The sequence below is a fragment of the Heteronotia binoei genome, chromosome 8, assembly GCF_032191835.1.
Source record: "Heteronotia binoei isolate CCM8104 ecotype False Entrance Well chromosome 8, APGP_CSIRO_Hbin_v1, whole genome shotgun sequence".
Classification (NCBI taxonomy): Eukaryota; Metazoa; Chordata; class Lepidosauria; order Squamata; family Gekkonidae; genus Heteronotia; species Heteronotia binoei.
In genome coordinates, this window is record NC_083230.1 from 124844748 (window position 1) to 124860146 (window position 15399).

The following is a 15399-nucleotide window of genomic DNA, read 5'->3' on the forward strand; positions in this document are numbered from 1 at the left end:
CTCATTCGTCTTTAAAGGTGCACCTGGCAGCAATCTCAGCTTTTCACCCTCACATACAAGGACGGTCTGTATTTTCACACCCCGCCGCGAAATCCTTCTTGAAAGGAATTTTACTCCTGCATCCACCATCACGACAACTGTACCCCAGTTGGAGTTTATCTCTAGTATTAAGCCAGCTAATGAAACCACCTTTTGAACCCATGGCTTCAATCCCTCTGCATTTCCTCTCGTGGAAAACGGCGCTGCTAGTCGCACTCACCTCCGCTAAAAGAGCCAGTGATATTTGTGCGTTTAGAGCAGACACGCCTTACACCATTTTTCATCACGATAGGGTAGTGTTACGACCAGATCCTACCTTCTTGCCTAAGGTAGTATCCACGTTTCACCTCCACAGGATCACAACTCTACCCGCTTTCTTTCAACGTCCTACGGATAAGGGCCAAGAAGCCCTACACTGCCTAGATGTTAGAAGGGCACTCGCTTATTACATAGATAGGACAGCATCATTCAGGAAGGACTCCAGACTCTTTGTGGCCTATGGACGGCACAATAAGGGACAAAGGATATCTACGCAGAGACTTTCGAAATGGTTGGTTGCTGCTATAAAGCTGTGCTACAGACTAGCAAAGCAGCCGGTCCCAACTACACTACGAGCTCACTCTACAAGAGCTTTGTCAACATCATCTGCCTTAGCCAGAGGGGTCTCCATGGAAGACGTCTGCGCTGCCGCCGCCTGGTCTTCCACCTCGACCTTTGCTATGCACTACGCTCTGGACGTTCGTGCTAGGCAAGATGCCTCCTTTGGACAGGCAGTACTCCGCTCTATCTTCGACTAAGATACGATCTGGATCCGGTAAGTACCAACTTACCTTGGAGTCCAATACTTGCTTGACTGATTTGCATTAACATTGCATTAATTTTTCTCTCCTACTCTAGTGCCAGCACCCACCGCCGTACAGTTCAGCTTATCAGTCACCCATGTGTGGGACTGCACAGAGACCACGAAGAAGATAAACAGGTTACTCACCTGTAATTGATGATCTTCGAGTGGTCATCTGTGCAGTCACACACGCCCGCCCAACCATCCCCGCTGCTGGCCACTGGTACTCTGCAACCGCTCATCTACTATGTCGGCGGCGGGGAAAGAAACTGGGTGGGTGGGGCGCCTCCCTCCCGTTCCAGGCATGCGCAGTGGATGCCTGCTCCCCAGGACGGAAGGGAGTGCGCGCCAAAAATAACGCCTAGGCTAGCTTTTAAAATCTCCGAGGTAGGGTTCGTCCTGACGGGAAAACCCATGTGTGTGACTGCACAGATGACCACTCGAAGATCATCAATTACAGGTGAGTAACCTGTTTTTCTTCCTAATGTTGAGCCGGAAATTCTTTTGATTTAATTTCAACCCACTGGTTCTGGTCGTACCTTCCGGGGCCACAGAAAACAATTCCACACCATCCTCTATAGGACAGCCCTTCAAGTTCTTGAAGGCAGTTTCAGTTTCAGTTTATTTCAATTTATATCCTGCCCTTCCCACCGAAGTGGCTCAGGGCGGCTTACAACACATAAGAACTAACATAGATTTTGGATTTAAAATACAACAAATTACACCGTTAAAACAGTAAAATGGTCAAACATAAAAACAAGCGATCTATCAGAATACTACACTGCAATCTTCCATAGAGTTTCCAATGCTACTTAGTTATAGGCCAGCTGGAAAAGGGCTGTCTTACAGGCCCTGCGGAACTGGCCAAGGCAGTGATCCTATCACCTCTCAGTTGTCTCCTCTACAGGCTATTCAACAAGTCATGATGGATATCTACTCCCTCCAGTACCAGAGGCCATATGGCTCTATAAATTAGTTGCCAGAGAGCACAGGGGGCAGCCAGTTGGCTGCTGTGTGAACAAAACGTTGAACTGGATGGGCTTTTGGTCTGATCCAGCATGGCTCGGCTTATGATTTTATATTCCTTCCTGATTCTGCAAAGAATATGAGTATTCTGTGGCAGCGATCTAGGAACTCTGCTTTTTTAACCTTCATGTTTTTTTCTAATCCATGGGCTTTGTTGGTGAAAAGTACTGTCAAGTCACTGAAACCTACACATTATTAACAGAAGTCTAGTGTCCAGATCACTTGAAGTGATGGTGTCGCTTTGCTCTGCTCTGCTCTGGTAAGACCTCACCTGGAGTCTTGTGTTCAGTTTTGGGCACCATGTTCTAAGATGGATGTAGACAAGCTGGAACGGGTCCAGAGGAGGGCGACGAAGATGGTGAGGGGTCTGGAGACCAAGTCCTATGAGGAAAGGTTGAAGAAGCTGGAGATGTTTAGCCTGGAGAGGAGGCGGCTGAGAGGTGATAGGATCACCAAGTCCTTGAAGGGCTGTCATCTAGAGGAGGGTGTGGAATTGTTTTCTGTGGCCCTGGAAGGTAGGACCAGAACCAATGGGTTGAAATTAAATCAAAAGAGTTTCTGGCTCAACATGAGGGAGAACTTCCTGACAGTTAGAGCGGTTCCCCAATGGAACAGGCTTCCTCGGGAGGTGGTGGGCTCTCCTTCCATGGAGGTTTTTAAACAGAGGCTAGATGGCCATCTGACAGCAATGAAGGTCCTGTGAATCTGGGGTAGGTGTTTGTGGGTTTCCTGCATTGTGCAGGGGGTTGGACTAGATGACCCTGGAGGTCCTTTCCAAATCTATGATTCTACCGACTGGCACCACTCTGGTCAGGATCCGGAGCACCCAACCACACTTGTCTTCCTTATTAACAGAAGTGTAGTGTCCAGATCACATGAAGTGATGGTGTCACTTTGCTCTGCTGTGGTAAGACCTCATCTGGAGTCTTGTGCTGAGTTTTGGGCTCTATATTCTAAGAAGGATATAGACAAGCCGAAACGGGTCCAGAGGAGGGCGACGAAGACAGTGAGGGGTCTGGAGACCAAGTCCTATGAGGAAAGGTTGAAGAAGCTGGGGATGTTTAGCCCGGAGAGGAGGCAGCTGAGAGGTGATAGGATCACCGTCTTCAAGTCCTTGAAGGGCTGTCCTCTAGAGGAGGGTGTGGAATTGTTTTCTGTGGCCCTGGAAGGTAGGACCAGAACCAAGGGGTTGAAATTAAAAGAGTTTCTGGCTCAACATGAGGGAGAACTTCCTGACGGTTAGAGCGGTTCCTCAGTGGAACAGGCTTCCTCGGGAGGTGCTGGGCTCTCCTTCCTTGGAGGTTTTTCAACAGAGGCTGGATGGCCATCTGACAGCAGTGCAGACCCTGTGAATTTAAGGGGAGGTATCTGTGAGTTTCCTGCATTTTTCAGGGGGTTGGACTAGATCAGGGCTCTTTTTGCAGCAGGAGCTCCTCTGTATATTAGGCCACGTCCCCTCGATGTAGCCAATCCTCCAAGAGCTTAGTACAGGACCTACTGTAAGCTCCAGGATTCGCTACATCAGGGCTGTGTGGCCTAATATGCAGAGGAGCTCCTGCTATAAAAAGAGCTCTGGACTAGATGACCCTGGTCTCTTCCAACTCTATAATTCTACACGTGTCTTGAATCCAACGGGCATCACCGGTTTGACATGGCGCTTGGGAAAAAACGTTTAGTTCTCACTTCCTCCTCTCCTTGGCTTCCAGTATCTTCACTTGACGTTTGGTTCTGCTTTCCCTTCTTTATTTTTGCAGCTGAGAAAATCATCGGGCCTCGAGACCTCACGATCAGTGAGCCAAGCTACAATTCTGTCAGACTGAGCTGGACTCCAGCTACGGGGAAAGTTACCGGGTATCACCTCCTTGTGGAATCCCTTTTGGCTACCGGACAGGTCTCTGCAGAGGATAAGCGGCAGGTGAGGGCGTCTTCAGAACATTGTTTTCGTAACCTTTGCAAGTTTTACATAAGAACATAAGGGAAGCCATGTTGGCCAGGCCAGTGGCCCATCCAGTCCAACACTCTGTGTCACATAAGAGAAGCCATGTTGGATCAGGCCAGTGGCCCATCCAGTCCAACACTCTGTGTCACATAAGAGAAGCCATGTTGGATCAGGCCAGTGACCCATCCAGTCCAACACTCTGTGTCACATAAGAACATAAGAGAAGCCATGTTGGATCAGGCCAGTGGCCCATCCAGTCCAACACTCTGTGTCACTTAGGAACATAAGAGAAGCCATGTTGAATCATGCCAGTGGCCCATCCAGTCCAACACTCTGTGTCACATAAGAATATAAGAGAAGCCATGTTGGATCAGGCCAATTGCCCCTCCAGTCCAGCACTCTGTGTCACATAAGAACATAAGAGAAGCCATGTTGGCCAGGCCAGTGGCTCATCCAGTCCAACACTCTGTGTCACATAAGAACATAAGAGAAGCCATGTTAGATCAGGCCAGTGGCCCATCCAGTCCAACACTCTGTGTCACATAAGAACATAAGAGAAGCCATGTTGGATCAGGCCAGTGGCCCCTCCAGTCCAGCACTCTGTGTCACATAAGAACATAAGAGAAGCCATGTTGGATCAGGCCAGTGGCCCATCCAGTCCAACACTCTGTGTCACATAAGAACATAAGAGAAGCCATGTTGGATCAGGCCAGTGGCCCCTCCAGTCCAGCACTCTGTGTCACATAAGAACATAAGAGAAGCCATGTTGGATCAGGCCAGTGGCCCCTCCAGTCCAGCACTCTGTGTCACATAAGAACATAAGAGAAGCCATGTTGGATCAGGCCAGTGGCCCATCCAGTCCAACACTCTGTGTCACATAAGAACATAAGAGAAGCCATGTTGGATCAGGCCAGTGGCCCCTCCAGTCCAGCACTCTGTGTCACATAAGAACATAAGAGAAGCCATGTTGGATCAGGCCAGTGGCCCATCCAGTCCAACACTCTGTGTCACATAAGAACATAAGAGAAGCCATGTTGGATCAGGCCAGTGGCCCCTCCAGTCCAGCACTCTGTGTCACATAAGAACATAAGAGAAGCCATGTTGGCCAGGCCAGTGGCTCATCCAGTCCAACACTCTGTGTCACATAAGAACATAAGAGAAGCCATGTTGGATCAGGCCAGTGGCCCATCCAGTCCAACACTCTGTGTCACATAAGAACATCAGAGAAGCCATGTAGGATCAGGCCAATGGCCCATCCAGTCCAACTCTCTGTGTCACATAAAAACATAAGAGAAGCCACGTTGGATCAGGCCAATGGACCATCCAGTGCAATATTCTGTGTCACATAAGAATATAAGAGAAGCCGTGTTGGATCAGGCCAATGGCCCATCCAGTCCAACACTGTGTGTCACATAAGAACATGAGAAGCCATGTTGGATCAGGGCAGTGGCCCATTGGGTCCAACACTCTGTGTCACACAGTGGCCAAAAAACCCAAGTGCCATCAGGAAGTCCACCAGTGAGGCTAGAAGCCCTCCCACTGTTGCCTACCCCCAAGCACTGAGAATACAAAGCATCACTGCCCCAGACAGAGAATTCCAACAATATGCTGTGGCTAATAGCCACTGATGGACCTCTGCTCCATATGTTTATCCATTTCCCTCTAGAAGCTGGCTATGCTTGTAGCCGCTACCACTTCCTGTGGCAGTGAATTCCATGTGTTAATCACCCTTTGGGTGAAGAAGGACTTCTTTTTATCCATTCTAATCTGACTGCTCAGCAATTTCATTGAATGTCCACAAGTTCTCATACTGTGAGAAAGGAAGAAAAGTTCTTCTTTCTCTACCTTCTCTATCCCGTGCATAATCTTGTAAACCTCTATCATGTCACCCCTCAGTCGACGTTTCTCCAAGCTGAAGAGCCCCAAACGTTTTAACCTTTCTTCATAGGGAAAGTGTTCCAACCCTTTAACCATTCTAGTTGCTTTTTTCTGCACTTTTCCCACTCTTATAATATCTTTTTTGAGGTGTGGTGACCAGAATTGTATACAGTACTCCAAATGAGGCCGCACCATCAATTTATACAGGATCATTATGATACTGGCTGATTTTAGGGATTTCATAACTGAGGTTTGGCTTCAGAGCCCTTACTTTGAACCAACAAGGTTACATAAAGCAGGCTATCTGGCTTGCTGGGGTCCTTCGCAGGTCAGCACGTGGTTTCAGGGAATTCTGAATTGCAGCCATTTTATGACATACAAGAGGATTTTTTTCCATTCATGGAAGTCAGCTCGTAGTAACTGGTTTCCATGGAGGGCCAACAAAAGGAAACACAGGCTGAGGTCTTCTTCTGATAAGAACATCAGAAAAGCCCTGCTGGGGTCAGACCAGTGACGGTCCATCTAGTCCAGCCCCCTGTCTCACACCTGGGCCAACCAGTTTTTCTGGAGGGTCAACAGTAGGAAGAGAGGCTGAGGCCTTCATAAGAACGTCAGAAGAGCCCTGCTGGATTAGACCAGTGAGGGTCTACCTAGTCCAGCCTCCTGTCTCACACCTGGGCCAACCAGTTTTTCTGGAGGGTCAACAGTAGGAAGAGAGGCTGAGGCCTTCATAAGAACGTCAGAAGAGCCCTGCTGGATTAGACCAGTGAGGGTCCATCTAGTCCAGCCTCCTGTCTCACACAGTGGCCAACCAGTTCCTCTGGAGGGCCAACAGTAGGAAGAGAGGCTGAGGCCTTCATAAGGTCAGAAGAGCCCTTCTGGATCAGACCAGGGAGGGTCCATCTAGTCCAGCCTCCTGTCTCACACAGTGGCCAACCAGTTCCTCTGGAGGGCCAACAGTAGGAAGAGAGGCTGAGGCCTTCATAAGGTCAGAAGAGCCCTTCTGGATCAGACCAGGGAGGTTCCATCTAGTCCAGCCTCCTGTCTCACACAGTGGCCAGCCAGTTCCTCTGGAGGGCCAACAACAGGGCAGAGAGGCTGAGGCCTTCATAAGAACCTCAGAAGAGCCCTGCTGGATCAGACCAGTGAGGGTCCATCTAGTCCAGTCTCCTGTCTCACACAGTGGCCAGCCAGTTCCTCTGGAGATCCAACAACAGGCCTTCCCCTGATGTTGCCTCCTGACTCTGGGATCCAGAGGTTTAGTGCCTCTGAATATGGAGATTCCCTTTAGTCACTGAGCTAGTAGCCACTGGTAAACGTGTCTTCCATAAATCTGTCTACTCCCCTCTGGGAGCAGTTCCTCTGGGAACAGTTATTTATCCGAATGGATTCAGTCAGATATGTTATCAATACTAAAACAAGGAAAGCAAGGAGAGGACAAGATTGAATAAATTAAGGAAATGTGGTATAAATATATGCAAGGGTGGCAAAAGGTAGCTCTCCAGAAGCTTTTTGCCTACAACTCCTATCAGCCCCAGCCATTGGCCATGCTGGCTGGGGATGATGGGAGTTGTAGGCAAAAAAACCATCTGGAGAACTACCCTTGGCCACCCCTGATATATAGGATGAGTAAAAACAGGAGGGGCCAATAATGAAAAGAGAGCCAGTTTGGTGTAGTGGTTAAGTGTGCGGACTCTTATCTGGGAGAACCGGGTTTGATTCCCCACTCCTCCACTTGCAGCTGCTGGAATGGCCTTGGGTCAGCCATAGCTCTCTTATCTGGGAGAACCGGGTTTGATTCCCCACTCCTCCCCTTGCAGCTGCAGGAATGGCCTTGGGTCAGCCAGAGCTCTCTTATCTGGGAGAACCGGGTTGGATTCCCCACTCCTCCACTTGCAGCTGCTGGAATGGCCTTGGGTCAGCCAGAGCTCTCTTATCTGGGAGAACCGGGTTTGATTCCCCACTCCTCCACTTGCAGCTGCTGGAATGGCCTTGGGTCAGCCAGAGCTCTCTTATCTGGGAGAACCGGGTTGGATTCCCCACTCCTCCACTTGCACCTGCTGGAATGGCCTTGGGTCAGCCTGAGCTCTCTTATCTGGGAGAACCGGGTTGGATTCCCCACTCCTCCACTTGCACCTGCTGGAATGGCCTTGGGTCAGCCAGAGCTCTCTTATCTGGGAGAACCGGGTTGGATTCCCCCCTCCTCCACTTGCACCTGCTGGAATGGCCTTGGTTCAGCCTGAGCTCTGGTAGAGGTTGTCCTTGAAAGGGCAGCTGCTGTGAGAGCTCTCTTAGCCCCACCTACCTCCCAGGGTGCCTGTTGTGGGGGGAGAAGATAAATGAGATTGTGAGCCACTCTGAGACTCTGAGTCGAAGTGGTGGGCGGGATATAAATCCAATATCATCATCATCATCATCATCATCATCAAATAAGGCTCAGGCTCCAAAGGGTGCGCATATGGTTGAAAATATAAATGGGTTCTATAATTGTCAATTTGGGAGGGGTGGGAGGGGGGAGGGAGGGAGGTAATTGATGGATCTGTAATATGAATGTAAGATACTGTAGGAATGTAAGATGGAGAAATCACATGAGTTATATTACAAAATAAAAAAAAATATTATTTACAAAAAGAAATAATACTCCCCTCTGGTAATAGAAGACTTCCGTCCAGAGGCCCTTGAAAAGCTGCTGTAGGTCAGAGTGTTGGACCAATAGCCGATTCCTGTATCAGACAGCTTCAGATGTCTAAATCTCCATTATTATAACGGAACCACAGGAGACGGGAGCATAGCATAATAGCCAGGTCTTGGATGTGTCGCAGAGAGTGCTCCGGTGAAGCTATATTGGCACGAGTCTCTCTGTCTGCCACCACAGCGACGTGTATATGTGTATCTGGCATGAGCTGAGAGACGGCGGGTGTACGCTTGTCTCTTTCCCACGCCAATCAAACAAGAACCGATCCTGTTGTCCGGATGCCAGAAAGCCTGCCTGGTTTTCGATCACAGGTTCTTGCTGGTCCCCTGATGGTTTCCTTTTTAATGCGGTTCGTTAGATTCTCGTTTTTGTTCTGAAGAAACCCGGCCATGGGATATTAACTTTGCATTCATGTGTGTACGTGTTCCTCCTCCCTCTCTCCCTTCCTCCCTCTCTCTCTTAGAGCCAATTTGGTGTAGTGGGTAAGTGTGTGGACTCTTATCTGGGAGAACCGGGTTTGATTCCCCACTCCTTCACTTGCAGCTGCTGGAATGGCCTTGGGTCAGCCCTAGCTCTCTTATCTGGGAGAACCGGGTTTGATTCCCCACTCCTTCACTTGCAGTTGCTGGAATGGCCTTGAGTCAGCCAGAGCTCTCTTATCTGGGAGAACCGGGTTTGATTCCCCACTCCTTCACTTGCAGCTGCTGGAATGGCCTTGAGTCAGTCACAGCTCTCGGAGAGCTGTCCTTGAAATGGCAACTTCTGTCAGAGCTTTCTCAGTCCCACCCACCTCACAGAGTGTCTGTTGTTGGGGAAGGTAAAGGAGATTGTGACTGCTCTGAGACGCTGAGATTCAGAGTGGAGGGCAGTATATAAATCCAATATCTTCTTCTTCTTCTCCTCCACTTGCAGCTGCTGGAATGGCACTGGGTCAACCATAGCTCTCACAGAGCTGTCCTTGAAAGGGCAGTTTTTGTCAGAGCTCTCTCAGCCCCACCCACCTCACAGGGTGTCTGTTGTGGGGGGGAGGGAAGCAAAGGAGATTGTGACCGCTCTGAGAATAAGGCGGGATATAAATTCAACTTCTTCTTTTCTCTCTGCATACACGTAACAGATTGTTTTAGATGGCACCAAGAGCACAGTGTTGGTGACAGATCTGAAACCTGACATGAAATATTCCTTCACCGTCGTGGCCATCTATGCAGACATTCTTGGAGAGCAGATGACCATCAAAGGAAAAACCAGTGAGTCTGCCTTTTTTCAATCTTGCGCTTCTTGGTAGACTTTTTTTCCACCTTGAGAGGTGAAGAGGACAACCAGGAAACAGGAATCAACCTTGGAGTAGTCAAATTTACTTCCAGCCCAATCTATTCCACAGACGTGCACAAATGCCTCATTGGTTTATTTTGTATTATGGACTGGCCAGTGGTACTACTGATATCCAGGAAGACACCCCTGTACTTATTCCCAAGCCATGCACCCCTGGAATGTGATATTGCAATGTCATCCTAGAATATTAAATATGACACAGCAATGCCCATTTGAATTGGAATGGTCTCTCTTGCGCATAAGGGAGAAAAATCCAGTTCCTTCTTGGCCCAAAGCAGGCTGTGGTGTGGTTCTGGTTCACAAGCCAGAATAACATGTGGCCAGCTGAAAGGTTGAGAAGCGTCCATCTTTCTGCTCCTGGGAATGAAAAAGTTCCGGGCCCAGAGAGACAAATGTGGGCAGTGCTATAAAAATCCCTCCACTCTTTTGGCAACCTTTAAAGTCCTGTTAAAGAAATAAGAATGACCCAAGAAACCTCCAACACAAATAAATGGCTTGTCTGTTATTCCTCAGGGCAAGACAGCAGAAACACGAAGGTTAGAGGCTAAGTACTCCTCTTGTTGTGAATGTGTGGTATAACCTGTAAACTGATATCACAATTTTGACTCTTAACAAAGTTTTTATTTTTTCTTTAATTAACTGCTAAGGCCATCAAAGTCAACCAGTCCCCTGACCACCTGACGGATGCCCATCCATGTTTGACACTAAGAGAGAAATCTATCACTTTCGGGGAGCTTCAAAGGAACCAGTTTTGGGAAAAAAACAAGGCCATAAAGTCATTTGGCCAGTGTAATTAAAATTCCTACATTGGGGTGTGGATCTGTGATACGAATGGTCTCTGATTGGACATTACACATATGACGCCCCGATTTTCCATTGGTGTGACGCTCTGCCCCCTCATTGGGTGGGTTAATTGAGTGATGTGAAGTAATTTACCCTAGAAAACAGACAACCCCACCTGTCGGATTTAGGATCCTGGTAGATGAAGAGAGGGAAAAAAAGGGAATTCCTCCATCCTCTCCTTTCCCACCCCTTCCTACCCGCAACCCCCCTTCCTCTCAAGAGAAATCTCCCTCCAGAGGCCTTGCGTCTCCTCTGACTGAGTCTCCCCTGCAAAGATCTAGGTATTGTATCACCTTCCCCCATCCATACCGATTCAGCCAACCTCTTTGTAATTCCTCTTGTATGCTTGAAATTGTTTGACCGGGATGTAACTATTTGAAACCCTATGCCTGTAATAAAATCCATTATTAACCAAAGGATTTTCAGTGGTCTATCTCCGTAGACACAGACATAGATCCTGTACACCTCACCTCTCGTAGGCCTACCATTTTGAGCCAAGAAAGATTAATATTCCCCAATAAAAAGTTGTTTGAGGTGTAACACTACCAGGGCTTTTTTTGTAGCAGAAATTGCTTTGCATGTTAGGCCACACGCCCTTGATGTAGCCAATCCTCCTGGAGCTTCCAGCAGGCCCTGTACGAAGAGCCCTGTAAGGAATTCTAGCAGGACCTCCTTTGCTTATTAGGCCACACACCCTTGATGTAGCCAATCCTCCAAGAGCTTACAGCAGGCCCTGTACGAAGAGCTCTGTAAGCTTTTGGAGGATTAGGGTTTGTAGAATCTTTCAGGCTCAAGTGCCGTGTTCTACTGGAGAAAGTTTTTCTTCCAGACGTTTCGTTCTCAGCTGCAGAGAACATCCTCAGTGGCGAGGATTGGCTACATCAGGGACATGTCATCTAATAAGCAAAGCCGAGGCTTTTTTTTTTTTTTAGCAAGAACGTACAGGAGCACAGTTCCAGCTGGCTTGGTATCAGGGAGTGTGGCCTAATGTGCGAATGAGTTCCTGCTGGGATTTTTTTGTTGAAAAAGCAAAGCAGTTCCTGCTACAAACAAAAAGCCCCGGGTACCACAATCACGCCAAGAGGACGCCTTTTGCCTTGGATCTCCAGCAGTGATAGCTTTAGGGTTGTCAGAGGCACAGTTAAGTTTGCAAACGGATACCTTGTAATCCAGACGCTATACATGCACATACCTACCAGTTGGGAGTTCTCTCTCTTTCTGGGTCTGCTTAGAATCATAGGGACCTCCAGGGCCATCCAGTCGAACCCCCTGCACAATGCAGGAAACTCACAAACGCCTCCCCCTAAATTCACAGGATCCTCATTGCTGTCAGATGGCCATCTAGCCTCTGTTTAAAAACCTCCAAGGAAGGAGAGCCCACCACCTCCCGAGGAAGCCTGTTCCACTGAGGAACCGCTCTAACGGTCAGGAAGTTCTTCCTCACGTTGAGCCGGAAACTCTTCTGATTTAATTTTAACCCATTGGTTCTGGTCCTACCTTCCAGGGCCACAGAAAGCAATTCCACACCATCCTCTATAGGACAGCCCTTCAGGTACTTGAAGATGGTGATCCTACCACCTCTCAGCCGCCTGCTCTCCAGGCTAAATATCCGCAGCTCCTTCAGCCTTTCCTCATAGGACTTGGTCTCCAGACCTCTCACCATCTTCTTCGCCCTCCTCTGGACCTGTTCCAGCTTGTCTAGATCCTTCTTAAAATGTGGTGCCCAAAACTGAACACAAGACTCCAGGTGAGGTCTTACCAGAGCAGAGTAAAGTGATACCATCACATCATGTGATCTGGACACTAGACTTCTGTTGACACAGCCCAAAATTGCATTTGCAACGGCTCTCCAGTGTACTATCCTGTACTGATTCCCTACTAGCCTTACCCTGGTCTCATTCTCCTCTTCTCCACGAGGCTTCCGTCAGACTTCACACAAACTGCCCCGGGGCTGCCACTCGCTTTGCCTCTTTCACACAGCAAGCAAGATCTTCTAAAAACTGGTTTCCGTTTGCCATGTGAAAGAGGCGAAGTGAGTTGCAGCCCCGGGGCAGATCCGACGGAAGTCCCGTGGAGAAGAGGAGAGCGAGAGCTAGGTAAGGCTAGTGGGAAATAAGTCCTCCTTTGGCTGTGGGTTCCTAGGTTAGAGTCTCTCTCGGCTTGGCTTCGCGAACGAAGATTTAAGAAGGGTGCAATAGTCCACGTCTGCTGCAGGCTCGCTGGTGGCTGACAAGACCAATGCGGGACAGGCAGGTCCGGCCACAGTGGTTGCAGGGAAAAGTCTGATTTAGGGTTGGTGCTGTAGCAGTGCAATTCTTCCTCAGTCTCCTTTTGTCCTCAAGACCAGCTATGCGTGTGTTCTCAAAGGAAGAGACAGCCTGGTGGATGGTGTGTCTCCTTGCTTTGCGATCTGAGGCTAGGTCAGACCACTGGTGATGGTTGAGTACTGCTGATGGTTGAATACTAGGTTAGAGTACTCACCAATTAATCCAAGCTGGCTCAAAGCATCCCCCCTTTAATTGCAAGGCGCTTCACCCGTGGCGCAGAGTGGTAAAGCAGCAGTACTGCAGTGGTCTGAACTCTCTGCTCACAACCTGAGTTTGATTCCGGTGGAAGCTGGATTTCAGGTAGCTGGCCCAAGGTTGACTCAGCCTTCCATCCTTCCGAGGTCGGTCAAAGGAGTACCCAGCTTTGCTGGGGGGGAAGTGTAAAAGACTGGGGAAAGCGATGGCAAACCACCCCATAAAAAAAAGTCTGCCGTGAAAACGTTGTGAAAGCGACATCACCCTAGAGTTGGCAACGACTGGTGCTTGCACAGGGGACCTTTCCTTTCCTTTCACCTGGCCATAAATGCTGCAAAGTGCTCCTGTAGCTCCACTCCACTGAAATACATTGCAGCACAAAGTTTGCAAGGAAAACCCGGAATGGATTTTTCATTAAGGTCTCTGGGTGCAGAGGAAATCCATTCCGGGTTTTCCTTGCTGCTTTGCAAGCCCAGAAGCCAGCAAAGACAAGGCGGAAGAACCTGGGAACGTCGTCTGCAGCCTTGAAGCTTCCAAGGGGCAAGAAAGGAGGGGGGAGAAAATTGCTGCGGGACTGATTGAAGCCCTGGGCAGTCCAGATGTGGCCCATGAGTTTGATAGCTGGGAGTTTGACAGCCTTAATAAAATCAAAGAGAGAGAGGAGAAATCGTTGCATTTTATTGCATTCCTGGCCTCAAGGCAAGAATTCCCATCAGGCTAGGTTTTTATTAGTCAGCTGAGAAACTTATCTATACGCCTGGCTTCAAATTAAGCCCTTGATTGGATTCTTAAGACCCTTCTAGATGAGAAAGAAAAGGAAATTGTCAGTCCTTATCACTAACGTAGTGATAATCTGGCCATAGTTCAAATAGCACGCAACATCATCGATGCTGGCATGGGCAGTGATCAGTAGACATTCAGACACCTACATCTCCATGTTCCGCAAAGCCTTTTGGAACAGCAATAGTCCTAGCAATATGAACATATGAAGCTGCCTTCTACTGAATCAGACCCTCGGTCCATCAAAGTCAGTATTGTCTACTCAGACTCTCCAGGGTCTCGAACTGAGGTTTTTCACGCCTACTTGCGTGGACCCTTTTTAGTTGGAGATGCCGGGGATTGAACCTGGGACCTTCTGCTTACCAAGCAGATGCTCTACCACTGAGCCACCATCCCTCCTCTGACTGGCAGCGGCTCTCCAGGGTCTCAAGCTAAGGTTTTTCACACCTATTTGCCTAGACCCTTTTTAGTTGGAGATGCCGGGGATTGAACCTGGGACCTTCTGCTTACCAAGCAGATGCTCTACCTCTGAGCCACCGACCCTCCCTTGACTGGCAGCGGCTCTCCAGGGTCTCAAGCTAAGGTTTTTCACACCTATTTGCCTGGACTTTTTTAGTTGGAGATGCCAGAGATTGAACCTGGAACCTTCTGCTTACAAAGCAGATGCTCTACCACTGAGCCATCGTCCCTCCCAATGACATCCTGACCGATTCCACTAGGCTTATGCCGCTCACACGCTCCTCTTCTCTGTGAGACCTCTGTTGGTTTTCACACTGTCTGCCCCGGAGCTGCAACTAGCTTCACCTTTTTCGTGCAGCAAACAGAAACCGTTTTTTAGAGGATCTTGTTTGCTGCGCGAAAAAGGCAAAGCTAGTTGCAGCCCCTTGGCAGAAATCCGACAGTGTCCCCGCAGAGAAGAGGAGCGTGAGAGCGGCGTAAGGCTAGTGGGGAATCGGTCCCCACGTTTTGCATTTAAGGGAAAGCAATTCCCTTGCAACCAGTGTGGAAATTGTGCACGTATGTAAAGGGGAAATGAACCTTCCTTGCCCAATAAACCAGAACATAGAAACAGATCCCCTCTTTCACTGTTGTAATCCTGTGAAGGGGGAAAAGACAGGCTTACAGGAAATTTTATTGGTCTTTAGGATGCTAAAAAAAAAGAAAAAGGCAAAGGTAGTCCTCTGTCCAAGCACCAGTTGTTTCTGACTCTGGGGTGATGCCGTATCATGACGTCAAGAGTCACTCCATTTTTGTTCCTCTTGCCATATGTATCCAAACAATTAACAATGCTAACGTTTGTGCTTTGCTATGCCGGTTTATCGGGAGGGAGGGTGGCATGTCTGGGAACTTGCTAGTTACTATGCAACCAAGGTCAAGGGAGCTGGAGGAGATGTAACCAAGGGGTGATAACGAGCACCTGCGGTGATGACTGAATAGTAGTGAACCCATGCAAAATCCCCGCTTTAGCTTGGCGTGCTTGGCTTGAATTATAACGGTCAGGGCAAGG

The 15399-nt window shown here is 48.7% G+C and overlaps 1 non-coding gene across 1 annotated transcript; it reads right to left on the reverse strand.

Annotated features, from left to right (window-relative positions):
- Positions 1 to 14509: 14509 nt before the first annotated feature.
- TRNAT-UGU (transfer RNA threonine (anticodon UGU)) lies at positions 14510 to 14580 on the reverse strand. Its single transcript has one exon. It is a non-coding gene; the product is annotated as a tRNA-Thr (tRNA).
- Between the last annotated feature and the right edge of the window lie 819 nt (positions 14581 to 15399).